The 26709-nt window shown below is 42.2% G+C and overlaps 25 non-coding genes across 25 annotated transcripts; all 25 read left to right on the forward strand.

Moving 5' to 3' along the window:
* Positions 1-18037: 18037 nt before the first annotated feature.
* Positions 18038-18111, forward strand: trnan-guu (transfer RNA asparagine (anticodon GUU)). Its single transcript has one exon. It is a non-coding gene; the product is annotated as a tRNA-Asn (tRNA).
* A 272-nt stretch (positions 18112-18383) lies between these two features.
* trnan-guu (transfer RNA asparagine (anticodon GUU)) lies at positions 18384-18457 on the forward strand. Its single transcript has one exon. It is a non-coding gene; the product is annotated as a tRNA-Asn (tRNA).
* A 272-nt stretch (positions 18458-18729) lies between these two features.
* On the forward strand, positions 18730-18803 carry trnan-guu (transfer RNA asparagine (anticodon GUU)). The gene has a single exon. It is a non-coding gene; the product is annotated as a tRNA-Asn (tRNA).
* A 272-nt stretch (positions 18804-19075) lies between these two features.
* trnan-guu (transfer RNA asparagine (anticodon GUU)) lies at positions 19076-19149 on the forward strand. The gene has a single exon. It is a non-coding gene; the product is annotated as a tRNA-Asn (tRNA).
* Positions 19150-19429: 280 nt separating this feature from the next.
* trnan-guu (transfer RNA asparagine (anticodon GUU)) lies at positions 19430-19503 on the forward strand. Its single transcript has one exon. It is a non-coding gene; the product is annotated as a tRNA-Asn (tRNA).
* A 278-nt stretch (positions 19504-19781) lies between these two features.
* Positions 19782-19855, forward strand: trnan-guu (transfer RNA asparagine (anticodon GUU)). The gene has a single exon. It is a non-coding gene; the product is annotated as a tRNA-Asn (tRNA).
* A 282-nt stretch (positions 19856-20137) lies between these two features.
* trnan-guu (transfer RNA asparagine (anticodon GUU)) lies at positions 20138-20211 on the forward strand. The gene has a single exon. It is a non-coding gene; the product is annotated as a tRNA-Asn (tRNA).
* A 272-nt stretch (positions 20212-20483) lies between these two features.
* Positions 20484-20557, forward strand: trnan-guu (transfer RNA asparagine (anticodon GUU)). The gene has a single exon. It is a non-coding gene; the product is annotated as a tRNA-Asn (tRNA).
* Positions 20558-20837: 280 nt separating this feature from the next.
* On the forward strand, positions 20838-20911 carry trnan-guu (transfer RNA asparagine (anticodon GUU)). Its single transcript has one exon. It is a non-coding gene; the product is annotated as a tRNA-Asn (tRNA).
* Positions 20912-21189: 278 nt separating this feature from the next.
* trnan-guu (transfer RNA asparagine (anticodon GUU)) lies at positions 21190-21263 on the forward strand. The gene has a single exon. It is a non-coding gene; the product is annotated as a tRNA-Asn (tRNA).
* A 282-nt stretch (positions 21264-21545) lies between these two features.
* Positions 21546-21619, forward strand: trnan-guu (transfer RNA asparagine (anticodon GUU)). The gene has a single exon. It is a non-coding gene; the product is annotated as a tRNA-Asn (tRNA).
* A 272-nt stretch (positions 21620-21891) lies between these two features.
* trnan-guu (transfer RNA asparagine (anticodon GUU)) lies at positions 21892-21965 on the forward strand. Its single transcript has one exon. It is a non-coding gene; the product is annotated as a tRNA-Asn (tRNA).
* A 280-nt stretch (positions 21966-22245) lies between these two features.
* trnan-guu (transfer RNA asparagine (anticodon GUU)) lies at positions 22246-22319 on the forward strand. The gene has a single exon. It is a non-coding gene; the product is annotated as a tRNA-Asn (tRNA).
* A 278-nt stretch (positions 22320-22597) lies between these two features.
* On the forward strand, positions 22598-22671 carry trnan-guu (transfer RNA asparagine (anticodon GUU)). Its single transcript has one exon. It is a non-coding gene; the product is annotated as a tRNA-Asn (tRNA).
* A 282-nt stretch (positions 22672-22953) lies between these two features.
* trnan-guu (transfer RNA asparagine (anticodon GUU)) lies at positions 22954-23027 on the forward strand. The gene has a single exon. It is a non-coding gene; the product is annotated as a tRNA-Asn (tRNA).
* A 282-nt stretch (positions 23028-23309) lies between these two features.
* On the forward strand, positions 23310-23383 carry trnan-guu (transfer RNA asparagine (anticodon GUU)). Its single transcript has one exon. It is a non-coding gene; the product is annotated as a tRNA-Asn (tRNA).
* Positions 23384-23655: 272 nt separating this feature from the next.
* trnan-guu (transfer RNA asparagine (anticodon GUU)) lies at positions 23656-23729 on the forward strand. Its single transcript has one exon. It is a non-coding gene; the product is annotated as a tRNA-Asn (tRNA).
* A 278-nt stretch (positions 23730-24007) lies between these two features.
* Positions 24008-24081, forward strand: trnan-guu (transfer RNA asparagine (anticodon GUU)). Its single transcript has one exon. It is a non-coding gene; the product is annotated as a tRNA-Asn (tRNA).
* Positions 24082-24357: 276 nt separating this feature from the next.
* trnan-guu (transfer RNA asparagine (anticodon GUU)) lies at positions 24358-24431 on the forward strand. The gene has a single exon. It is a non-coding gene; the product is annotated as a tRNA-Asn (tRNA).
* A 278-nt stretch (positions 24432-24709) lies between these two features.
* Positions 24710-24783, forward strand: trnan-guu (transfer RNA asparagine (anticodon GUU)). Its single transcript has one exon. It is a non-coding gene; the product is annotated as a tRNA-Asn (tRNA).
* A 280-nt stretch (positions 24784-25063) lies between these two features.
* trnan-guu (transfer RNA asparagine (anticodon GUU)) lies at positions 25064-25137 on the forward strand. Its single transcript has one exon. It is a non-coding gene; the product is annotated as a tRNA-Asn (tRNA).
* A 282-nt stretch (positions 25138-25419) lies between these two features.
* trnan-guu (transfer RNA asparagine (anticodon GUU)) lies at positions 25420-25493 on the forward strand. Its single transcript has one exon. It is a non-coding gene; the product is annotated as a tRNA-Asn (tRNA).
* A 272-nt stretch (positions 25494-25765) lies between these two features.
* trnan-guu (transfer RNA asparagine (anticodon GUU)) lies at positions 25766-25839 on the forward strand. Its single transcript has one exon. It is a non-coding gene; the product is annotated as a tRNA-Asn (tRNA).
* A 279-nt stretch (positions 25840-26118) lies between these two features.
* On the forward strand, positions 26119-26192 carry trnan-guu (transfer RNA asparagine (anticodon GUU)). The gene has a single exon. It is a non-coding gene; the product is annotated as a tRNA-Asn (tRNA).
* Positions 26193-26472: 280 nt separating this feature from the next.
* trnan-guu (transfer RNA asparagine (anticodon GUU)) lies at positions 26473-26546 on the forward strand. Its single transcript has one exon. It is a non-coding gene; the product is annotated as a tRNA-Asn (tRNA).
* Positions 26547-26709: the final 163 nt, after the last annotated feature.

The following is a 26709-nucleotide window of genomic DNA, read 5'->3' on the forward strand; positions in this document are numbered from 1 at the left end:
TGCGCGGCGATCAGTGGCGATGCTACTCTGGCTGTAGGAAGAAGTCAAGCAGCCACCGGCAGCCATCTTACATTCCCACTCGTTAAGCAAGCTTCAATTGAATACATTGCTTTCTGGGCGGCGTTTTCACATTATTTTTTGTCTCCATGGCAAATATGTGTTACCTAGACCCACATATACGTATGTGTGTATAAATCTATACATCTGGCGCGTAACTCGCCGGAAATACACAAGCAGAGGTAAACAATCATGGCAACACTCAGAGATGCAGCACAGCAGCACACTTTTGGAGGGAGGAGGAAACCAACTGCTTTATTTTTGTAGTGAGTGACATAAATATAATGCGTTTTATTAATGGTAGCAAGAACAAGCGGAAATGATGTATAGGTCATTTCATCACCTCATCACAATATCTGTGCGTCGCCTTTTAAATCTGGTTATTCAAATGCAGGAGGAACTATGTCCACTTACGCTTGTAAACAGTTCATTCCGAATGTTTCAGAAACCGTAAGTTTTACCTTAACCTGAATATTGACCTCATGTGAACATAATCATTGCTAGATTGTCACTTCCATTTTTCAGTGCTCTCCAGCTGAACCTGATCCTGTTTTTGGACCAACCCAATCACTGATCCTGCTTGTTCTTGGCACATTAGCCTGCTGACTGCAAGTCCCTCCTACTTTGCTTTTGAAGTTGGAAATTTGCTCTCGATTTGGATTTTGGGAAGTTTGGACAATTTATCATAACCACAGACACCTTGCTTAGACGATTTTGGACCCGGCTTTGAACTTAGACTCTGATTTTCGATTGCAAAGTGCCCTATATCCCTCCTGATCATTCACTGAGCACCGAGGTATATATATTCACCTATCAGCCTTTAGTGTCTCCTCCAACCCACCTGTTTGCCTGAGACAGTCCTCTTCAACCTGTGTCACCCTTGGTTGGTTTAAAAGAAAAAAAGCTCCATCCAACATTCACCAGGGGCCTCATGTACAAAGACTTGCATGGCAATTTGTCATCTTAATGCAAATAAAAGCATTTGAATGAGCACTAATTTAATCACACAAGTCATAAAACTTTTGAATATGAGCTCATCTTCATTCAAATGACAACTGAGTCTAATTATCCAAAGTTATATCCTCCTCACCTGCCTTGAGTACAGTTAAAAATGAACTCTGCCCACACAGTAGCTGCTCTCACGAAGTAAAGGAAATGTCTTGACAACTTAATATGATTTTCTTCTCAGACACTGGACAAAGAAATTACCGGTATATTATTTTGTCCAGAAACGTTGTGTTTTTTGTTTCCTGGATCACTGCTGAGGGATTTTAACATTACTGCATTATATCAGCACTGAAAATCTAATATAGGCAAAGGGTGGAATCCAGTGTGAAACAAAATCACATTTTAAGAGTTACACGTGATGAAACATTTCCAAAGCAGACTTAAGTTTCTCCTTAAATTACAACGACCGTAGTAATGTTATATATGTCAAAATCAGCAGGTGCTATGGTTTGAACATTTTGTTGGAATCATGTTAGTTTGTGTTTGCAATGTGTTTCCCATGATGACTAAATTGCACACCAGGGGAAAGTTAGAGTCAAATGGGAAAGGTACTGTTTCTCTCCAAGGTCTGTACAAATCCCTGCCCACCAAATAGCACCCTTCATGCACTGAAACAAGGTAATTACCGAAGAAAAATGTTCCGCGACATTTACTCTGACAACATGTTCTCCATAGTCTGTCCTAATTGGGTTGGATTAAGACACTCAGGTTCTGTGGTGAAGATCATTTGGTATTTTGTCACATTTCCAGGTCAACCACCGGTAGGTGATTACATCAGTGACAATGAATAGGTACAGCAAAGGATAATCCCTTTTTAAGCATTATCATCTAAAGCGTAACGGTGAAAGCTGAATCCTCTGTTGAATAATGCGATTGAATGGGTTGTTAATTTAAAAAAATAATAATCTTATTTGCACCTACTATTACCAGGCCCACTAATGATCTTACCATGAATCAACCAAGTGATTACAGAAAAAAAATGCAAATAAACAAAACATGAATATTAAACAGTCAGTTTGAATGGCATCATGCATTTACGGTGCAAGAGGAAAACAAACAGAATGAGAAGCAACGGAATACCCAACACATAATTTACTTCATAGTACAGTATACGGATCTGGCCCACAGCCCTAATTGTTATGTTTAATATGATTTTTAAACCTTTTGTTTCTCTCTTTATTGTGCTATTTATTCACAAGAACCTCAAAAGACCAAATGTGCATTAAAGATCAAGAATTGAACTTAAAATCATCGTAAAAGTGGAGCTTTTCTCTCAATGGGTTAGAAGGATTTATTTCTGCCTCTAGTTGTGTACATGCAGAAGGTCCAGCTGGCATCAGAAATGAAACGCAAATGTTTGGCTAAACAAGTTTATGAAGGAATCACCTTGCAAACATCCAGGACCATCTTACATATGAAAAGGGAAAGGAAAAATGTCACATCATTAGAGCTAAATATTTCAACTGCCCCTTTCTGGTTGCCAAGTGCAATATTGGCAAAAAACATTCAAACGTATTCGCAAAAAAGTTCGAATGCACTCCTACATACATTTAAACGTACTTGCAAATACGTTCGAACGTACTTGTAGGCTAAATCCTACAAATCTAGGATTTTTCCCATAATGCCATGGGGTATAGACTTGCACATGCGCAAACCCGTGGCATTAAGGGAAACAATGCCAAATGGAAAAATACCATACGTTCAAAAGTTTAGTAAATAAACATGGTTTATTCGTAATTGTTATGGTTTTATCATTGTCTACAGTGGGTTTACTTCTGCAAGCACACACCCTGTGGCATTGTAGGAAAAAAACAAACTTAAATCATGCACTGCATAATAAAACCATAAAATTGCGAATAAACAACGTTTACTCACTTAATTTTAAAAAAAGTATTGGTATAATGATTAAATATTTACGTTAGTTTTTTCCCCCCCCATAGTCCTGTTGCACCTGCGCAGTTGTTTGTCAGTGAGGGCGGAGTTAATGACGTAAAAAAAACAAAAAAGGTGGGGTTAGTGACGTATAAAACCGATCTGCTAAAACAGCCCTTTGGATAGTGCTGCCTGAGCTATGTTGATACAAACAGCCACAGGCAAGGGTCGTTTTTACCGCAACTTTGGGGAATTTGTCAGGCGGGAGGAATGCATATTTATGACAAAAAAAAAACACAACACAAAGAGAATATCATGTCAGGGTTTTATACCTCAAGCAAAAACACAAAGTAATGGTAAAATAGTATCTAAACACAACATTTTTACATGCCTGAAACCTAGAACAATCAAAGGCCATTTGGGTTCACTGAGTACTGTAAGCCAAGGAACAGCTGTTGAATTACCAGCTAATGATAACAGCTGCTGGCCACTAACGCCAAAGACTTGTACCGTATCATACAATGACAGCGTAATCAACCAGCGGTTTGTAAACGTTCTAAATTAGAGACTGAATATGATTTTGGGACGGCACTGAGTTAGTGTTGGTGGCAAGCGTTAAAACTGCCTTAACGTCGAAAATGGAAGTCATGTTAGCCGTTACGCCACCACGCGGGGCAACTTCAAAGTAAAAGTCCACTAAGGCATTGGCATCAATGATTCAATGTACTATTTGGTAAGCTTTATTTTGATGTTAGCCTTTGCAGATGCGGTGTGTTCAGTGAGTATGTTTACGAAACGCTCTCGTGCATGCGACTTACGTGATTTTAAGGTTTCAACTTCCTTTGCCGCATGCAGACTAATCACGTTGCCTTAATGTGAACGTGCACTGTATTTTTCACCAACCATTCTGCCGATTGTGACCGTCTTGAACCGTGATGCTTGATCCTTACCGATCACGGGTCATATATAATTCGTTGCAGTGCACCACTAGTGTGTACAGGTACGTACGCAAATGACGGTACCATCAGTGATTTCTGTAGCGCATACGTACCAGTTATGTGCACCCCTGATCATCATGCATTGTCCATAAGGAACACCATGTTCATGCATGCACGTGGCACCAGGACACTCTTGGCCGCAGTTCGATGATCACATTTATATTTGCATCATCGACTGCATGTCTTGGTCACCCTGGTGAAGAGACGGGTGGAACTGTCAATTGATTACCACCTGATTGTTTGTTGGCTCCAATGGTGAGGGAAAATGTTGGTCTGACCTGATGGTCTCAAACATATTGCGGGGGTCTGGCAGTCTCTTCTAGCTGTTTCAACACACACGTCCGGTTGCTGCTGACCTTGACTCAGGACATTGTGAGTTGGTGGGGTGAATATTTCAAAGATATACTCAATTCAACTGATACGGTTTCATAAGAGGAAGAAGAGTCTGGGGTTTCTGAGGGTGGCTTTTCTATCTCAGGGGTTTAAATCACCGAGGTGAGTAAAAAGCTCCTCAGTGGCAGGGCTCGGTGTTGGATGAGATCCAGCCACAGTTCCCAAAGCCTCTGGGTGTTGTGGGGTTATCCTGGTTGACTGGTTGCTGTAATACTGAAATATATAGATTTAAAATCAACTCTCCACGCTCCTGCATTAAGTTTACCAACAAAGACAAAAACAAAGGACATTTTCGCTAAATTTGTAGTTAGAGTTCATTAGTTATGTAAACATAAAATGTAGTTACAGTTAGTTTTCATTTTGTTAGTTTTCTAAAATAAATTTGGTGTGAAGCATCTGGGAAGAAAATCAGCAACTCCAAATCTAAGACAATGGCCCACAGTCAGAAAAGGGTGGAGTGCTCTTACCGGATCTGCGATGATATCCTGCCCCAAGTAGAGCAGTTCACGTATCTTGGGGTTTTGTTCACATATCTCCTTACAGAAACATACCCGATTCGAATGATCAGGTCATCAGCAAGCTCTGAAGGAGCCTGATACTATCCCAATCATTTGAAACAGGTGTGTTGCAAGAAGAAATGGAAAACATGCAGGAGAGCGGCCATCGAGAACCGGAGCATGACACCTATGATGTAGACCAGGGTGCCCATTACGTCGATCGCGATAGACCGGTCGATCGCAAAGGCATCGTGGGTAGATCACCAGCCTATCATCCGTCCTCACTACAGTATTGCTACGTTCACACCAACTGCGTTGGGGAGAGTTTCTGTGGGTGCGTTTCAATTGGAGTCAATGTAGTCTCAGATGTCTCAGATCATTTCAAGTGTCACATGATTTGTGGTTTTCATGGTATGTTGGAAAAAAGGCGAACCCATGAGTAGGGAAGCTGGAGAAGCAAGGCAGGGGTGCAGTCGTATTCCAAAAATAAAATATTTATTCACAAAGGCAAACAAGGTATGAAAAACTTGAAATTCTCTGCTAATTTAATTAAATGAAGTTAAAAGAAGATTAACAGAAGCAAAAAAAAACACAAGGACTCACCATGACAGAAAACAACATGACAAGGGAAACTTGACTTGCAACAACAATGAACCAACACAGACTGAGAAAGACCAGGAAACTACCGTAAATACAAAAAAAACAAAAAAAAAAGACACTGAGGCACATTTGGAGAAGACATGAACAAGACACACGGGAAAAGTCATCACAGGAAACAAAAATCTAATCAAAACAATGCAACAGTCAATATACAGTACAATAAACACAGATCATGATCAAAATGTTCCCTACACATGAAAGAGTTTACTGCCTTGTGTAAGAGATTAAGTTTGTTTTGCCATATTTTGCTCCTCATGTCGCACATACCTTACCCTTCGACTTCACTTGATTCACCCTTGCTTTCAACTCATTATTTTCCTCCATCACCACTGCCCTCTTCCTCTGACAGTGTCCTTGGAAGTGTGGCCACTGTAGCTCTGCAACTTAATATGCCCAAGGCATTAAGGAAAGCTCAGATGAAGTGTGACACCATAGATCATATAGATTTATTGTCCACAGGTACGAAATGAAGGTCTGCCACATCCCCTACTTTATCTGGCCACGTGTGTCACTTGAGCTCCATGTTTTAAATGCTTGACTCACAGCCTGCCATGACATGATACATGAGCAGAGAATATATCTTGGAGGATGGTTGAGGAGGGCTGCTGAGGAAGCGGCTGTGAGCACATTGTGAGAGGCCTGACAGTCCATTCATGATGCAGCACACCACCTTGTTCCAGACTGACAGGTGTCAAATGAGTTCTGTGTCCCTGCAGATGTGTTCTAAACCTCAGGTCTACAGAATCCTACCACTATTAAGCATACAACTAGAAAGAGCATCTTAAAACGAACACCAAGGACTTTTTGGAGATGCGCTGTTTATTTATATCCACCAGAGTAGGTCTTGAATAAGTTGGTCTGTCTACTATTGTGCCTTACATTTCATTAAGGCGTTTTGGAAATGATTTTTTACCACTGTACCCTGTACGTTGAATGCTGATGCTCATGTCACACTCAGACGGTGCAATCCATACATTTGGACATGCTGAGCGCCTGAGTTATCCACGCCATACATTAGTTAGAAGAGGTGCATGCTTTCTCATGCAGTCTTCCAAAAAGCACATGTTTTTATAATCAAAGCAGCTGTTCCTCACACTGTTGCCTCGGTTGCAAATGACAGCTTCCAGCATGCACAGTAGAAACGGAATAATTTCAAATAATCTTTCGAAGAATTTAAGACCTGGAAGGTTGTGGTAATTGGCCACATCAACGTTCTGAGGCACATTTGAGTGCCAGTACAGTCAGTCTGAGTATAGGCAAATGGGGGACAGCGGAAAGATGGGTAATTCCGCCAAAGCACAGTATGTTCAAATTGTCCCATTGTGAGTACGCAATTTTGGACAAAGAAAGATTTGTCACTCAAAACTATGCAAAAGAAGCTGCTTGCAAGCAGCTTGAGCGTTACTCAATTCTTCCAACGGCACAATGCAGTCGTGCATAGTCTGTTGAAAACAAAAGAAGATGAAATAATCACTGTGTCAAATTATTCTGTTTCTACCAAACATTCACCAGCAAGGCGCAATGTTTTCTCAAATCCCCTATTCAGTGAATATGCAAAATCGCAATGTTTTCTCAAATCCCCTCTTCACCTCATCTCGCTGGATTTGATAATAATTTAATTATTTTGGTAAAACTTGAAATTCCGGTTTGGGTCTAGCCTTTTGAAAGTAATAAACATTAGCCTCTTATCACAGTGCAGTACAGGAACTATTTACCGGACACTTAAGCTCAGGAAGAATGTAAACCAACAGTAAATTAAACTCTCTGTACTGTATATCACAGACTGGTAAACATTCTTTTCATGGTGTGCAATTTATTCATGGAAATTATCGCAGCCATGCTTATAATCATAATGAAAAGAGTGGATCAAAGCACAATGAAAATACCTACCTGCTCCAGTCACAACCTATAAAGTTTCAAAGAATTGTGTGCGTGCAGGTGTGCGTGTGTGTGTGTGTACTGTTGTTCCAAGGTGGTCAGATCTTCTTTAATTTTAAATCCCTCCTTGGACTTTACCCTTTTTTATTTAGAGGTACATAAAGTTCAAATGTAAAGCCCCCCCCTAAAAAACAAACAAAAAAACAAAAAAAACATGGTCCTAATCATGGTGGTTTAAAGGATCAGAACAGAGGAACAGAGGTGATGGCTTGTAGCTACAGTTGCAGCTGGTTTGGTTTCAAACCTCAGCACCTGCTACGCTCAGCTACACTGCAAAAAATCTCGTCTAAATTCAAGAAATAAGTACTTGCCATTTTAAATAGTATGGCATAACACTGTATACTTTGCATATGGTTTGTGTGGGAGTGGATTATTGATGTTTCTTTATGTTGACTGCTGGCTGTAAAAGAAATTGCCCCTTGGGGATAATAAAGTTCAACTTGACCTTGTTTTGAGAGCATTCACGCTAAAAACAAGTGAAATTATCTGCCAGTACAGTAAGATAATTACACTTAGTAAGATTTCTTGAAATAAGAAATATGATCTTGTCTTTTGAAAAGAGAGAATGCCTTAATATAAGTGGTGAAACACTAATTTCAAGCACTATTTCAGGTAAAATAAAGTTGAAACTATAATGTACCATGCATGTTTTTGGAATGGGGGGGGTCAGAGTACCCAGAGAAAACCCACGCAGGCACAGGGAGAACATGCAAACTCCACACAGGAAGGCCTTAGATTCTAAGTCTAGGTTAGGTCGCTGATTTTTGCAGTGAGGCCACATCCACCCTCACCCAGCAGAAGGCCCAGCGCACCCTTTTACACCTCAAGCCATAATGGACCACCTGACGCCTATCGAGGCCACACTACAAACCAGAGCTGGGCATACTGCCTTTGTGACGGACCGGTCCACCTATCTGCCCATGATGGACGCCGCCCATTTTGCAGGTGATAAATGATAGACTGGAAACTTAAAAAATAGACTGACTAAGCATAGACGGAAGCCCATTTTTTCCCCCCCATCTATGTAATCGTCTATTTTCGACATAACAGCTGACCGTCCTTGGCGTCAAATAGCCTTGTGTCGAGCTGCCATAATGTGTCCAGTAACTGGATTGTAACTGCACAGCGTCCTACTCATTATTTAAATCCATCCATCCATCCATCCATTATCTGTACCGCTTCTCCTCACAAGGGTCGCGGGGCGTGCTGGAGCCTATCCCAGCTGTCTTTGGGCAGTAGGCGGGGGACACCCTGAACTGGTTGCCAGCCAATCGCAGGGCACACAGAGACAAACATCCGCACTCACAATCACACCTAGGGGCAATTTAGAGTATCCAATCAACTTACCATGCATGTTTTTGGAATGTGGGAGGAAACCGGAGTGCCCGGAGAAAACCCACGCAGGCACGGGGAGAACATGCAAACTCCACACAGGGAGGCCGGAGCCGGGATCGAACCCACGACCTCTGAACTGTGAGGCGGACGTGCTAACCAGTCGGCCACCGTGCCGCCATTATTTAAATCAAACATTGAAAAAAGAGACATTCTCTTGCTCAGGAATGCAATGTTATCCAATTCACACTAAGTTGACTGTAAACCACATTCTAAAGTAAATGTTTGGACGACATGGGTGTGCATTATTAAGCCTGGGTCCAAATGACAACATGCCTCCTGTGCATACACACTAAACTGCAACTCTTGGATTTGAAAATTAATAATTCATAGTTTGTCAGTAGTCAGAAATTCAGTGATTTTTGTTGTGAATTAATACTTAATTTTATGTAAATATAAACAATGTATTATTTAGATGTAACAAAAAGAGAACATGATAATATGTTAATTACTGTTGATGATGTCATATTGTGTTCATGTCCGGAACCTTTATTTCTTGTGTTGCTACTACTGCAAGTTTGGAGTGAGGGACATTAACTGCATGTCCACCTGTTAATGCTAATGCTACCGTTCATGCTCCAAAGTTGAGATGACGTCAAAGGGACACTAATGAGGACAAAGAAAATCCCTTTGTCGATTACCGGACATTCCCCTCTTTTCACGGCAAGCAGCCAACGAGGTATTCATTTGTTGTACTTTTCGTTTACCTTGTGGACGCCGTGCGTCTCATTTGTACTGTTTTATTGTTTATAAATGTAGTTCTCACGGTGTGTGCAAGTCATGTGATGGCGTGTACAAGGCGTGTGCAAGTCAAGACCACGGCAGAGGATGCGAAAGTAATAAACGCCCGTCCCCAAGAACCGCCTGTTTCACTTTTGTTGTGGAGAGAGCTACAAACTGTATCTAAAAAACGTAGGCGTTTTGGAAACTTTATACTGGAGAGGTGAGGGGGCGTTCCTGTTCTCAGAACGGGGCGTTTCCGTAAAAAATGGGAAGGCCTATTTGTGGCCGCAGCTGGACAATATTGGCTTGGAGCGGGACCAAGGCTTGGTAGGGTTCTAATGGAGTCCGGCCGCTGAGTGGTGTCGGGCTCCAAAAAGGGGGAAACACTGGCGTGTTGCTTCAGCATTTGCCGGAGTTCGGCGCGTCTACCACGTGTGTGGCGACGAAGGTTTGGAGGACTCCAATTTTCAGCTTTGTGCCAGTCGATCGCGGGTGATTTTGGATGCATGGGAGTGCAATCAAAAATGCAGCGAAAAATTGAGAGGTGAAAGAGAGAGTTTGAGAAGTTTCTTTTGAAAGGAGGATCTTGTGTTTTGGAGGTGGAGAGATTTTTGAAGAGCCAATTCTTGAAGATAATTTTTAGAGTGAGCGTCAAGTGGAGAGAGAGCTTTTTTTTTTTTTTTTGGAGAGCTTGAAGTACAGAGAGAGATTGAGAGACAAAGGCCAGGACTTTTTATCTCCTTAAGAAAAAGGGGAGGGAGTGAGGTGCCCACCGCCCGTCCAGCTCAGGTTTTAGGTGCGCCTCAATTCATGACAATAAACTTAGATTTGAGTCTATTACATTGTCCTGTTTAAAACCTTTGTGCATTTCACAATTTGTAACTGGTATCAACTGTCATACTTTAGCTGGAAACATCTCATTCTGAATGCATCTAAAGTTTAGGAGTCAAAGATTTGAATTCAACCCAACATCTACACGGTTATTTCATAAACCTGACCAGAAAACTGATTGTTACCATAGCGAAGCAGATTCCTCAATGCAAAGTTAGCAGGATACACAAAATAAGCAATACACAAACATACATTCAAATATGTTTCATTTCAAGGTAATTTTGATTGATAAAAGTACAGAAAGTTTAATGCTGCAGTTCCCATGTCGACCTCTGGGTGTCGGTCTTCCTCCAGCATTGTCAATGTTCGTCGGGCTGGCACCCTGCTGAGGAGGCTCCAAAAAGTCCGTTAAGGCCGTGCATTTCATTGGGCCTCATTCAGTAATAAATGTGTAGAAATGCTCTTACACTGTGCAAAAGTTCAGCAAATATGCAAAATCACCGTGTCGGCTTCATGACAAATGCACACCCGCCAATTTTCTTCTCATCAGCATGTGTATGTTAGTGAATCTGAATTCATTTTAATTGACAGTCTGGTTCCCGCATTTGTAAACTGCTATCAACTATTAGCTACTAGCCTCTAGCAGGCCTGCGGATGGCGACGAGGCTGTCCAGTTCGCCACCGTCTTGCTCCGTAGTGTTGTCAAATGTTCACATGTACGAAAAAGCGCACATTTGTGTGTACGCACGTTTGTGAAGGTGGCCCATTGTGTTTTATTCATTTGTATAGTACAAAATTATTTTTGTCTTATCATACAATTGTCTATGCTGCAATCTTGGAAAACATACTGTATATGTTTTTAATGCCATTGAGAGTTCCAGCTTCTTCAATCATGGGTTAGGAAAAAACATTTATTTTTTCTGTAGAACAACAATTGAATAAATATTAGTATTAAAGCTGCACTGAACAATGAAAACAAGCAGCAGTGACATTCAGCATGTTTTAACTGCAGAGGCAGTAGGCCTAATGCGCAACCCAAATGAAAATAAGATTCAACAAGTGATCATTACACCTTCTGTTCTAACAAATCCTGACCAATCCCTCATTCTTTATTCCACATTGTGGTAATGGTAGAGTCATCTGTTAGACTAATTTAGCCCATTTGTGACGCTTATTTGTATAAGTGGTTACTTATTGTGAAACTTCTGCTTCATTGTACAGTTGGTCTTCACATCAAGCCTACAAAAGTGAGAATTTGGACATTATTACGAAAAAGGACATTGGTGAGCTGCTGCCATTTTATACATTCTCTTGGAGAATGCTGTAAAATGCAACTAAAAGATGGCTAAAAGCAAAACAGCTGTTGTTATATTAAGGTGCAAGCTTTCTCTATAGTGTTCATAAAGTACAATGCAGGCTTGTTCATATGTCATTAAGGAACACACTGTCCGCCCCAGCCCTAAAGAAGGTTTAATACTATTTTGGTGGAAGCAGAGCGATGACTGTCATGGTCAGTAATTTCCACACTGGTCCCGGAGATGAAGGTCCTATACTTCTAATGGCCCACCCCCATCAGCCACAAGCATCTCCTCCAACGCCGCTGGATGAACCCCTGGGCAACTGAAATGTCCTTCACCCCAACCATCAAGCACAGAATTTTCTCCTTTGACAAATGTCACGGCCAAAATGCTGAAAACAGTCAACAGTGGGTCCACGCGAAGGACAACAAACACCATATGACAAAAACAAATGACAAAAACAACAAAAAACAGCAGAGCTGTTCAAGAATTCGTGAACACTGCTGCTAATTAGGGCGTTATCTTGGGGGCAGGGGGGGAGGGGGAATAACTCGATGAAGCTTGCTGGGGTGACAAGAGTGCATACAACACTCGTTTGAGAGGAGAGGACTTCACTGCGGGTGCTTAGGTGAGGTTCTGCATCCCAGAGGGGAGGAAGGACCTGTCCCACAAGTTCATGAGCCACTCGGTGGTCCCACCTAATGGCTTGTGAACCACCAAGCGGGCAGCTGTCCTCAGGGAGCTCGTTTACCTGCTAGTTGAGTAGAAGCACTTGTGGCTAAAGCCAGACTGTGGCAGGGTTTTTACCTCTTGGACCTGAATTTCCCATTTCTGGTTTCATTTCATGTTTATTTGAAAAGGGACAGATGCCACAACATAGTTGAATGAAAAACAATCTCCAATGCACAGCATCACAAATCTAACAATCCCCCTGTTTGAGTGGCCTTAGAGGTCACCCAACTAAGACTTGAGGGAAAATTTGGTATCAACCCTGTTGAACTGGCCAAAAGGTCAGTTCACCCACCCCCTGTTTTTGTATGCAAAAGTCCTCTATATGGGCCATTCTACTGGATTGGTTCAAATTCAGAGTTGGAAAATGTGTGAAATGTGTATTTTATTTCAGAAAAACTTGTATTGTATTCATGTTGCACCATATCTAAGGGGCACAAATATAGTAAAAGTACAGTCAATTTTCAAATAGTATTTTCTAGCTTTTCCCTAATATCTTGCCTGTCCCTAAAATGGGTCACTACCGAAACACACAATTACACAGAAGAATAAGAATAATTCTACTAGCCGATTCATATTTTTTTTCCATCCCCCCTCTACAGAGTATTTTTATAAATTAATATATATGGTTTTGACATCAAAACTATCCATCCATGGACGTGCTAACCAGTCGACCACCGTGCCGCCCACATGAAAACCATCCATCCATCCATTATCGATACCGCTTATCCTCACAAGGGTTGCGGAACGTGCTAGAGCCTGTCCCAGCTGTCTTCGGGCAGTAGATGGGGGACACCCTGAATTGGTTGCCAGCCAATCGCAGGGCACACGGAGACAAACATCCGCACTCACAATCACACTTAGGGGCAATTTAGAGAGTCCAATCAACTTACCTTGCATGTTTTTGGAATGTGGGAGGAAACCGGAGTACCTCTGAACTGTGAGGCGGACGTGCTAACCAGTCGACCACCGTGCCGCTACATCAAAGCCAATCAAAATAAATTTTTAACAGAATTTAATATGACTTTTTCCGAAATAAAAATGTATATGCTATTTTTCATTGTAAAATGTAGAAAGTTGATCATATTGATTTCAAAAGTCATCATTAATTCAAACAAACATACCCTTAAACAATCATTATCAAAAATTGTTGGTTGATAATTCAATACTTTTGATTTTTGTTAAAACATCAGTTTTTTTCAGTAGTGACTGCAACATTTCAGTAGTGACCATATTGTTGCTGGTGTTGCAGTAATACTTTGTGTGAGGGTAGTATTGTAATCACTTAACTAGTTTTGCTATATTTTAACTTTTAACTTGTATTATAACTAATGAAACATTATTTTTTCCATTTTCAACTGCTTTGTGCTGTACTCAGGGTCGTAGCGGGTTGGAGTTGATCGCAGCTGACTTAAGGCAAAAGCAAGGAACACGCTGGACCGGTCACCTGTCCATCACAGGGATCTTTATCATTGAAAAACTGTGGTTTCACCTTCCAAATGAAAATTTTATTGGAATGAAAAACATTTTTGTAACATACATTTCCCTGCATGTATGTTCCCTCTTTCTCTGTTTTTTGAGAGACATCCGGTGGTCTTGTCTTTTCCTCCATGCTCTTCTGACTTTCCTTTGCTCTCTGCTGGATAATTCATTGGTAGGCTTCAGCTTTCCTTCTTCCTTCCATCTCTTATTTCTTTCTCTTTCCTTTATTAAATATTCTTTGGATTTCACTGGGTCATTCCAACCGAAATGAGGTGTTCGGTAGTGACCGTCTTTAAAACCACAGTCTGATTTTCAGACTTTGGAGGGCACATAACTTAATAATGCTGCCAACTAATTACTCGCCATGTGCCCTGTGATGAACATGAAGGTAATGTCTCTTACTGGTGAAATTTCTGGGGATGTGGCTAAAACCAAGCCCTGGGTACTGACAAATACTCTTTGCGTTTCAGGTTTTTTTTTTTTTTTTTTACATAAAAAAACTTCTAATTTGAAAAAACTCTACAAAATCAATGTAAATCTTTCACCATGCATTTAAAAGCAACCAAAATGTTCAATAAAAGTAAAGCATTTTTTAAATTCTCAAAAATCTTCTACATTTTTTTTTTCCTGAATTGAAATTTAGGAGTTAGAGATTGGGACAGCCACCTCCCAATAGGAAGTGACGTATAAAAGATGACTTTTTATACATTCAGTTTAATAGTATCTCAATTAATGCCTTGTGGTAAAATAGATCATAACAAGATATTACTAAATATGCAAGGTCTGAACACTTCATTGTTTTTTAAAATTTGATTTTCATTGTGGGACAGCAATTTCAACCAATTCGGTAGAATGGCTCATATACACGTGGTCCCCTACAAGGCAAATGTTTACGTGTAGCTGCCTTGGACCTGGCCCCTCAAATGCCATTAAATTCAGGTATCAATATTGTGGACATTCCAAATTCCAAATACAGCAAAATATATGCACTTTAATGGACTGCTGTTTTATACAGTATTTGTGTACCTGGTGCGAGTAGCGAAACCTGTGGAACACATGAATAAGCAACCAAAAAGAAACACAATCAATCTGGGACTGCTCCAATGTGATCTGCTTGCAAGCGGCGCGACAGTACAATACTTTGCACTGATTGGGCGATGGGGCAACTTGTGCACGCATGCCAAACTTGTTTTGATCAATCACGGAACATGATTGATTGAACATGGCGTCACCGACATGCACCTTGTTTTGACCAGCTGAGTCTTGTTATCACATGACTGGCACTGAATCCATCATGCCGTTGAGTGATAGTTACCATTTTTGCCAGAGGAGGGCATTTTACGAATGTTTGCCAGTCCGTCATTTGTCATCCGTCAGCAGTCTCTGTAAATATCCTGACTGGTGTGGTGTTTAATGCCTCGCCCGTCCTAACTGTGATCAGCAAAGAAGCAGGGTTTTGTTTTTTGTTTTGTTTTTTAGCAAAGAAGCAGTGTGCGCTCGTCCCAGCATAAATCTATGTATCTCTGCTCACTTCCACATTTCCCCATTCTCATATAAATCAGCCACGGAGAGGTTAATCCTTTTGATATGTTGAAGTGGTCATCATTAGGGATGTCCACATACATTTTGGTGCCAATTGCTCACCGTTTTTGGACGTTATAAACAATGAAAGTACAATGATTTCCAATGGAGAGTTTGTAATCGGTCCCTCCAGTGACTCCGACCGAACAAGGATCGAACGGTAGGGGGCACGGCCATTTTCCTCATTAAAAGAAGGCGGTTTTCAAGTCGTCACCTATTTCCTAATTTCTCAAAAATTAATTGATAACATAGAAAATGACAACTCTTTTCATTTTCCTGATCAAAAAATATATAAAACGAACTTGATAGTGATAACATGGCCATCCCGACCCAAGCATCCCTTTAACTAGAATCCTGTGTCACACTGTTGCCAAATGTACAATCCTGCTGGATTAAAATGCTTCCTAATCCTTGAGCAAAATTATGTTGCCAAGATTTAAATGAATGTTTGCATTTTAGCGGTTGGCAAACAATTTTTGGTGCATTACTGCCACCTTCTGAAATGTGTGAGTGTAGGGGGCTGCAAAATACAATTACACAACTTCTTAACCCTACTCTTTCCAAAAATAGAACTGTAACTCACAAGAACATCTCTGTAGAACGATAACACAGCCTCTTTATTCAAGGCTACTTTATTACCTCTTAGCGCATATTTAGTCTTGCCCTACAGCCAGCCAAACTCATGATCCTCTCTTTGGTGCATACCCCCGCCTACTGTACATGTGTCAATGCAGTCAATGCAATCCAGGAAACATACCTTAAAAACTCACGCGAGACAGGGGGTCATGTTTCCGTCCCTCTTGACCAGGTTAGTTAATTTTGAGTACAATGATTTGATGTGTTTTTGTCTACATTAATCACCTCGAAGCAGGGGGTTTGGGCCAGCAATAGGTATATTATAAATGAGTAATGTTGATTTTAATTCAAATGTAACACTTTGATATCGAAGTGTTAGGTGAAGGAAAAGTTGAGCAAATCTCAGTTCCATTAGGAAATCTTGCGCACGGGAGCATGTCTTTCAGTTCCCTTCTCAAATGTCCCTCCTGGCAATTGACATTTTACAGCCATTATTCTTTGTCATGGACAATCTGAATGGAGATGCCAAGTGTGTGAAAGAATAAACACTCCTGTGAGTGCTTTTTCAGCTTGTGCCAGGCAAACATCAACATCAACAGCAGTTTTCAAAGTGACAAGCTGAGGAAGCAGAAATCATGTATCAATGCAATGCAGTTATTCATCATTTTCCCTCAGGGAGGTCCTTTGTCACTCCATAAACATGACAGTTATTGGAGAGCATGAAATAACATGGTAGAGACGAAATGAAGGGATTTGCCAAGGGAGGAGTGACTCTGACTGGGCACTGAAATTAGCAGTCCAATGATAAGACAAAACAGTAGAACTCAGACATGTTGTTGTTGAAGGCCGTAAACAAAATCTGTCAGAGGGGCCTTTTTAAATAACACCTGGGCCCAGTCAAGGCACAGTTTCCCATTCAGATAAAAATAATGGCCATATGCTGTCATTCAAGCCACGGCTGAAAAGCTATTCAGTCTTTACACCTGAGTCAAATTACAACTGTGTATCGTCGCTGTCCTGTGAAAAACACTTCTGGCAAATTTTTTTCATGGGTTTGTGAACACTTTCTGTGCTGTGTTAATGGATGGTTTTTTATAAGCCATAGCTGCGCATGTCTCTGTGGTGCAATCGGTTAGCGCATTCTGCTGTTAACCACAAAGTGAGTGGTTTGAGCTCACTCAGAGATGAAATGAACATTTTCTGAATTTTCCTTGGGTAACAAGGTGGTTCAAGCCCAACCAGGGACCCATTGATCACTCCCTGAATTTTCCTATCAAATCAATTTTGTAGTAATTTTGTCCTGAATTTCCCTTGGATATCACTTAAATTTTGACATAGGTTCCAGGGTGAAAATCAAAATCAAGGCATAGCTGAGCATGTCTCTGTGGCGCAATCGGTTAGCACGTTCAGGTGTTAACTGGTGGCGTTTGGCACTTAATGTAAAGATTGGTGGTTCAAGCCCACCCAGGGATTCATTGAACATTTCCTGAATCTTCCTGGGCTATCGAATCAATTTTGTAGACAATGACATGGGTTACACAATGAAAATCAAAACTGTGTAAGCCAGAGCTGAGCATGTTACACAACGAAAATCAAAACTGTATAAACAAGGGGTGAGCATGTCTCTGTGGTGCAATCGGTTAGCACGTTCAGGTGTTAACTGGTGATTGAAGCCCACCAAGGGATGCAATGAACATTTCTTGAACTTTTGCAATGAACATTTTGAGAATTTTCCTTATTCTTATCCTTATGATTTCACTTAAATTTTGTAGACAATGACATGGGTTACACGGTGAAAATCAAAACTGTATAGGGCTTAGGTGAGCATGTCTCGGTGGCGCAATCAGGTAATGCGTTTGGCAGTTAATGGAAACATTGGTGGGGCAAGCCCACCCAGGCACCCAATGAACACTCCCTGAGTTTTCCTGGGCTATCAAATCAATTTTGGAGTGACATGGGTTACACAGTGAAAATCAAAACTGTATAAACAAGAGGTTAACATGTCTTTGTGGCGCAATCGGTTAGCGCGTTCGGCTGTTAACCGAGAGTTTGGTGGTTCAACCCTACCCAGGGATGCAATGAACATTCCTTGAACTTTCATTGGGTTTTAATTAAATTTTGTAGGCAAAAACATGGGTTACACAGTGAAAATCAAAACTGTATAAAGATTGGATGCACTTGTCTTTGTGCCGCAATCGGTGTGCCCGTTTGCTTGTTAACTCAAAGTTTGGTGGTTCAAGCCCACCCAGGGATCCATTGAACACACCCTGAAATTTCCTGGGCTATCAAATCGTAATGACATGGGTTACACAGTGAATATCAAAACAGTATAAACAAGTGGGGAGCATGTCTCTGTGGCGCAATCGGTTAGCGCGTTCGGCTGTTAACCGAAAGGTTGGTGGTTCAAGCCCACCCAGGGACGCAGTGAACATTCCTTGAACTTTCGTTGGGTGTTAATTCAATTCTGTAGACAAAGACATGGGTTACACGGTGAAACTGAAAACTGTATAAGGATTGGATGTGCTTGTCTTTGTGCTGCAATTGGTGTGCCCGTTTGCTTGTTAACTCAAAGTTTGGTGGTTCAAGCCCACCCAGGGATCCATTGAACACATCCTGGGCTATCAAATCAATTTTGTAGACAATGACATGCGTTACACAGTGAAAATCAAAACTGTATAAAAAAGGGGTGAGCATGTCTCTGTGGCGCAATCGGTTAGCGCGTTCGGCTGTTAACCGAAAGGTTGGTGGTTCAAGCCCACCCAGGGACGCAGTGAACATTCCTTGAACTTTCATTGGCTGTTAATTCAATTCTGTTGACAAAGACATGGGTTACACAGCGAAAACCAAAAGTTTATAAGGATTGGATGTGCTTGTCTTTGTGCTGCAATTGGTGTGCCCGTTTGCTTGTTAACTAAAAGTTTGGTGGTTCAAGCCCACCCAGGGATCCATTGAACACATCCTGGGCTATCAAATCAATTTTGTAGACAATGACATGCGTACCACAGTGAAAATCAAAACTGTATAAAAAAGGGGTGAGCATGTCTCTGTGGCGCAATCGGTTAGCGCGTTCGGCTGTTAACCGAAAGGTTGGTGGTTCAAGCCCACCCAGGGACGCAGTGAACATTCCTTGAACTTTCATGGGGTGTTAATTCAATTCTGTAGACAAAGACATGGGTTACACAGTGAAAATCAAAAGTGTGTAAGGATTGGATGCGCTTGTCTTTGTGCTGCAATTGGTGTGCCCGTTTGCTTGTTAACTCAAAGTTTGGTGGTTCAAGCCCACCCAGGGATCCATTGAACACACCCTGAAATGTCCTGGGCTATCAAATCAATCGTAGACAATGACATGCGTTACACAGTGAAAATCAAAACTGTATAAAAAAGGGGTGAGCATGTCTCTGTGGCGCAATCGGTTAGCGCGTTCGGCTGTTAACCGAAAGGTTGGTGGTTCAAGACCACCCAGGGACGCAATGCACATTCCTTGAGCTTTCGTTGGGTGTTAATTCAATTCTGTAGACAAAGACATGGGTTACACAGCGAAAATCAAAACTGTATAAGGGTTGGATGCGCTTGTCTTTGTGCTGCAATTGGTGTGCCCGTTTGCTTGTTAACTCAAAGTTTGGTGGTTCAAGCCCATCCAGGGGTCCATTGAACACACCCTGAATTTTCCTGGGCTATCAAATCAATTTTGTAATGACATGGGTTACACAGTGAAAATCAAAACTGTATAAAAAAGGGGTGAGCATGTCTCTGTGGCGCAATCGGTTAGCGCGTTCGGCTGTTAACCGAAAGGTTGGTGGTTCAAGACCACCCAGGGACGCAATGCACATTCCTTGAACTTTCGTTGGGTGTTAATTCAATTCTGTAGACAAAGACATGGGTTACACAGCGAAAATCAAAACTGTATAAGGGTTGGATGCGCTTGTCTTTGTGCTGCAATTGGTGTGCCCGTTTGCTTGTTAACTCAAAGTTTGGTGGTTCAAGCCCACCCAGGGGTCCATTGAACACACCCTGAATTTTCCTGGGTTATCAAATCAATTTTGTAGACAATGACATGCGTTACACAGTGAAAATCAAAACTGTATAAAAAAGGGGTGAGCATGTCTCTGTGGCGCAATCGGTTAGCGCGTTCGGCTGTTAACCGAAAGGTTGGTGGTTCAAGCCCACCCAGGGACGCAGTGAACATTCCTTGAACTTTCATTGGCTGTTAATTCAATTCTGTTGACAAAGACATGGGTTACACAGCGAAAACCAAAAGTGTATAAGGATTGGATGTGCTTGTCTTTGTGCTGCAATTGGTGTGCCCGTTTGCTTGTTAACTAAAAGTTTGGTGGTTCAAGCCCACCCAGGGATCCATTGAACACATCCTGGGCTATCAAATCAATTTTGTAGACAATGACATGCGTACCACAGTGAAAATCAAAACTGTATAAAAAAGGGGTGAGCATGTCTCTGTGGCGCAATCGGTTAGCGCGTTCGGCTGTTAACCGAAAGGTTGGTGGTTCAAGCCCACCCAGGGACGCAGTGAACATTCCTTGAACTTTCATGGGGTGTTAATTCAATTCTGTAGACAAAGACATGGGTTACACAGTGAAAATCAAAAGTGTGTAAGGATTGGATGCGCTTGTCTTTGTGCTGCAATTGGTGTGCCCGTTTGCTTGTTAACTCAAAGTTTGGTGGTTCAAGCCCACCCAGGGATCCATTGAACACACCCTGAAATGTCCTGGGCTATCAAATCAATCGTAGACAATGACATGCGTTACACAGTGAAAATCAAAACTGTATAAAAAAGGGGTGAGCATGTCTCTGTGGCGCAATCGGTTAGCGCGTTCGGCTGTTAACCGAAAGGTTGGTGGTTCAAGACCACCCAGGGACGCAATGCACATTCCTTGAGCTTTCGTTGGGTGTTAATTCAATTCTGTAGACAAAGACATGGGTTACACAGCGAAAATCAAAACTGTATAAGGGTTGGATGCGCTTGTCTTTGTGCTGCAATTGGTGTGCCCGTTTGCTTGTTAACTCAAAGTTTGGTGGTTCAAGCCCATCCAGGGGTCCATTGAACACACCCTGAATTTTCCTGGGCTATCAAATCAATTTTGTAATGACATGGGTTACACAGTGAAAATCAAAACTGTATAAAAAAAGGGTGAGCATGTCTCTGTGGCGCAATCGGTTAGCGCGTTCGGCTGTTAACCGAAAGGTTGGTGGTTCAAGACCACCCAGGGACGCAATGCACATTCCTTGAACTTTCGTTGGGTGTTAATTCAATTCTGTAGACAAAGACATGGGTTACACAGCGAAAATCAAAACTGTATAAGGGTTGGATGCGCTTGTCTTTGTGCTGCAATTGGTGTGCCCGTTTGCTTGTTAACTCAAAGTTTGGTGGTTCAAGCCCACCCAGGGGTCCATTGAACACACCCTGAATTTTCCTGGGTTATCAAATCAATTTTGTAGACAATGACATGCATACCACAGTGAAAATCAAAACTGTATAAAAAAGGGGTGAGCATGTCTCTGTGGCGCAATCGGTTAGCGCGTTCGGCTGTTAACCGAAAGGTTGGTGGTTCAAGCCCACCCAGGGACGCAGTGAACATTCCTTGAACTTTCATTGGCTGTTAATTCAATTCTGTTGACAAAGACATGGGTTACACAGCGAAAACCAAAAGTGTATAAGGATTGGATGTGCTTGTCTTTGTGCTGCAATTGGTGTGCCCGTTTGCTTGTTAACTAAAAGTTTGGTGGTTCAAGCCCACCCAGGGATCCATTGAACACATCCTGGGCTATCAAATCAATTTTGTAGACAATGACATGCGTACCACAGTGAAAATCAAAACTGTATAAAAAAGGGGTGAGCATGTCTCTGTGGCGCAATCGGTTAGCGCGTTCGGCTGTTAACCGAAAGGTTGGTGGTTCAAGCCCACCCAGGGACGCAGTGAACATTCCTTGAACTTTCATGGGGTGTTAATTCAATTCTGTAGACAAAGACATGGGTTACACAGTGAAAATCAAAAGTGTGTAAGGATTGGATGCGCTTGTCTTTGTGCTGCAATTGGTGTGCCCGTTTGCTTGTTAACTCAAAGTTTGGTGGTTCAAGCCCACCCAGGGATCCATTGAACACACCCTGAAATGTCCTGGGCTATCAAATCAATCGTAGACAATGACATGCGTTACACAGTGAAAATCAAAACTGTATAAAAAAGGGGTGAGCATGTCTCTGTGGCGCAATCGGTTAGCGCGTTCGGCTGTTAACCGAAAGGTTGGTGGTTCAAGACCACCCAGGGACGCAATGCACATTCCTTGAGCTTTCGTTGGGTGTTAATTCAATTCTGTAGACAAAGACATGGGTTACACAGCGAAAATCAAAACTGTATAAGGGTTGGATGCGCTTGTCTTTGTGCTGCAATTGGTGTGCCCGTTTGCTTGTTAACTCAAAGTTTGGTGGTTCAAGCCCATCCAGGGGTCCATTGAACACACCCTGAATTTTCCTGGGCTATCAAATCAATTTTGTAATGACATGGGTTACACAGTGAAAATCAAAACTGTATAAAAAAGGGGTGAGCATGTCTCTGTGGCGCAATCGGTTAGCGCGTTCGGCTGTTAACCGAAAGGTTGGTGGTTCAAGACCACCCAGGGACGCAATGCACATTCCTTGAACTTTCGTTGGGTGTTAATTCAATTCTGTAGACAAAGACATGGGTTACACAGCGAAAATCAAAACTGTATAAGGGTTGGATGCGCTTGTCTTTGTGCTGCAATTGGTGTGCCCGTTTGCTTGTTAACTCAAAGTTTGGTGGTTCAAGCCCACCCAGGGGTCCATTGAACACACCCTGAATTTTCCTGGGTTATCAAATCAATTTTGTAGACAATGACATGCGTACCACAGTGAAAACCAAAACTGTATAAAAAAGGGGTGAGCATGTCTCTGTGGCGCAATCGGTTAGCGCGTTCGGCTGTTAACCGAAAGGTTGGTGGTTCAAGCCCACCCAGGGATGCAGTGAACATTCCTTGAACTTTCATTGGGTGTTAATTCAATTCTGTAGACAAAGACATGGGTTAGACAGTGAAAACCAAAAGTGTATGAGGATTGGATGTGCTTGTCTTTGTGCTGCAATTGGTGTGCCCGTTTGCTTGTTAACTCAAAGTTTGGTGGTTCAAGCCCACCCAGGGGTCCATTGAACACACCCTGAATTTTCCTGGGCTATCAAATCAATTTTGTAGACAATGACATGCGTACCACAGTGAAAATCAAAACCGTATAAAAAAGGGGTGAGCATGTCTCTGTGGCGCAATCGGTTAGCGCGTTCGGCTGTTAACCGAAAGGTTGGTGGTTCAAGCCCATCCAGGGACGCAGTGAACATTCCTTGAACTTTCATTGGGTGTTAATTCAATTCTGTAGACAAAGACATGGGTTACACAGTGAAAACCAAAAGTGTATAAGGATTGGATGTGCTTGTCTTTGTGCTGCAATTGGTGTGCCCGTTTGCTTGTTAACTAAAAGTTTGGTGGTTCAAGCCCACCCAGGGATCCATTGAACACATCCTGGGCTATCAAATCAATTTTGTAGACAATGACATGCGTACCACAGTGAAAATCAAAACCGTATAAAAAAGGGGTGAGCATGTCTCTGTGGCGCAATCGGTTAGCGCGTTCGGCTGTTAACCGAAAGGTTGGTGGTTCAAGCCCACCCAGGGACGCAGTGAACATTCCTTGAACTTTCGTTGGGTGTTCATTCAATTCTGTAGACAAAGACATAGGTTACACAGTGAAACTGAAAACTGTATAAGGATTGGATGTGCTTGTCTTTGTGCTGCAATTGGTGTGCCCGTTTGCTTGTTAACTCAAAGTTTGGTCGTTCAAGCCCACCCAGGGATCCATTGAACACTCCCTGAATTTTCCTGGGCAATCAAATCATATTTGTAATGACATGGGTTACACAGTGAAAATCAAAACTGTATAAAAAAGGGGTGAGCATGTCTCTGTGGCGCAATCGGTTAGCGCGTTCGGCTGTTAACCGAAAGGTTGGTGGTTCAAGCCCACCCAGGGACGCAGTGAACATTCCTTGAACTTTCATGGGGTGTTAATTCAATTAGACAAAGACATGGGTTACACAGTGAAAATCAAAAGTGTGTAAGGATTGGATGCGCTTGTCTTTGTGCTGCCATTGGTGTGCCTGTTTGCTTGTTAACTCAAAGTTTAGGGGTTCAAGCCCACCCAGGGATCCATTGAACACACCCTGAAATGTCCTGGGCTATCAAATCAATTGTAGACAATGACATGCGTTACACAGTGAAAATCAAAACTGTATAAAAAAGGGGTGAGCATGTCTCTGTGGCGCAATCGGTTAGCGCGTTCGGCTGTTAACCGAAAGGTTGGTGGTTCAAGACCACCCAGGGACGCAATGCACATTCCTTGAGCTTTCGTTGGGTGTTAATTCAATTCTGTAGACAAAGACATGGGTTACACAGCGAAAATCAAAACTGTATAAGGGTTGGATGCGCTTGTCTTTGTGCTGCAATTGGTGTGCCCGTTTGCTTGTTAACTCAAAGTTTGGTCGTTCAAGCCCACCCAGGGATCCATTGAACCCTCCCTGAATTTTCCTGGGCAATCGAATCATATTTGTAATGACATGGGTTACACAGTGAAAATCAAAACTGTATAAAAAAGGGGTGAGCATGTCTCTGTGGCGCAATCGGTTAGCGCGTTCGGCTGTTAACCGAAAGGTTGGTGGTTCAAGCCCACCCAGGGACGCAGTGAACATTCCTTGAACTTTCATGGGGTCTTAATTCAATTCTGTAGACAAAGACATGGGTTACACAGTGAAAATCAAAAGTGTGTAAGGATTGGATGCGCTTGTCTTTGTGCTGCCATTGGTGTGCCTGTTTGCTTGTTAACTCAAAGTTTAGGGGTTCAAGCCCACCCAGGGATCCATTGAACACACCCTGAAATGTCCTGGGCTATCAAATCAATTGTAGACAATGACATGCGTTACACAGTGAAAATCAAAACTGTATAAAAAAGGGGTGAGCATGTCTCTGTGGCGCAATCGGTTAGCGCGTTCGGCTGTTAACCGAAAGGTTGGTGGTTCAAGACCACCCAGGGACGCAATGCACATTCCTTGAACTTTCGTTGGGTGTTAATTCAATTCTGTAGACAAAGACATGGGTTACACAGCGAAAATCAAAACTGTATAAGGGTTGGATGCGCTTGTCTTTGTGCTGCAATTGGTGTGCCCGTTTGCTTGTTAACTCAAAGTTTGGTGATTCAAGCCCACCCAGGGGTCCATTGAACACACCCTGAATTTTCCTGGGTTATCAAATCAATTTTGTAGACAATGACATGCGTACCACAGTGAAAATCAAAACTGTATAAAAAAGGGGTGAGCATGTCTCTGTGGCGCAATCGGTTAGCGCGTTCGGCTGTTAACCGAAAGGTTGGTGGTTCAAGCCCACCCAGGGACGCAGTGAACATTCCTTGAACTTTCATTGGCTGTTAATTCGATTCTGTTGACAAAGACATGGGTTACACAGCGAAAACCAAAAGTGTATAAGGATTGGATGTGCTTGTCTTTGTGCTGCAATTGGTGTGCCCGTTTGCTTGTTAACTCAAAGTTTGGTGGTTCAAGCCCACCCAGGGATCCATTGAACACATCCTGGGCTATCAAATCAATTTTGTAGACAATGACATGCGTTACACAGTGAAAATCAAAACTGTATAAAAAAGGAGTGAGCATGTCTCTGTGGCGCAATCGGTTAGCGCGTTCGGCTGTTAACCGAAAGGTTGGTGGTTCAAGCCCACCCAGGGACGCAGTGAACATTCCTTGAACTTTCATTGGGTGTTAATTCATTTCTGTAGACAAAGACATGGGTTACACAGTGAAAATCAAAAGTGTGTAAGGATTGGATGCGCTTGTCTTTGTGCTGCATTGGTGTGCCTGTTTGCTTGTTAACTCAAAGTTTAGGGGTTCAAGCCCACCCAGGGATCCATTGAACACACCCTGAAATGTCTTGGGCTATCAAATCAATTGTAGACATTGACAGGCGTTACACAGTGAAAATCAAAACTGTATAAAAAAGGGGTGAGCATGTCTCTGTGGCGCAATCGGTTAGCGCGTTCGGCTGTTAACCGAAAGGTTGGTGGTTCAAGCCCACCCAGGGACGCAGTGAACATTCCTTGAACTTTCATTGGGTGTTAATTCATTTCTGTAGACAAAGACATGGGTTACACAGTGAAAATCAAAAGTGTGTAAGGATTGGATGCGCTTGTCTTTGTGCTGCCATTGGTGTGCCTGTTTGCTTGTTAACTCAAAGTTTAGGGGTTCAAGCCCACCCAGGGATCCATTGAACACACCCTGAAATGTCTTGGGCTATCAAATCAATTGTAGACATTGACAGGCGTTACACAGTGAAAATCAAAACTGTATAAAAAAGGGGTGAGCATGTCTCTGTGGCGCAATCGGTTAGCGCGTTCGGCTGTTAACCGAAAGGTTGGTGGTTCAAGCCCACCCAGGGATGCAGTGAACATTCCTTGAACTTTCATTGGGTGTTAATTCAATTCTGTAGACAAAGACATGGGTTAGACAGTGAAAACCAAAAGTGTATGAGGATTGGATGTGCTTGTCTTTGTGCTGCAATTGGTGTGCCCGTTTGCTTGTTAACTCAAAGTTTGGTGGTTCAA

The sequence above is a fragment of the Filicampus tigris genome, chromosome 10 (assembly GCF_054856515.1).
Source record: "Filicampus tigris isolate MCC_2025a chromosome 10, RoL_Ftig_1.0, whole genome shotgun sequence".
NCBI lineage: Eukaryota > Metazoa > Chordata > Actinopteri > Syngnathiformes > Syngnathidae > Filicampus > Filicampus tigris.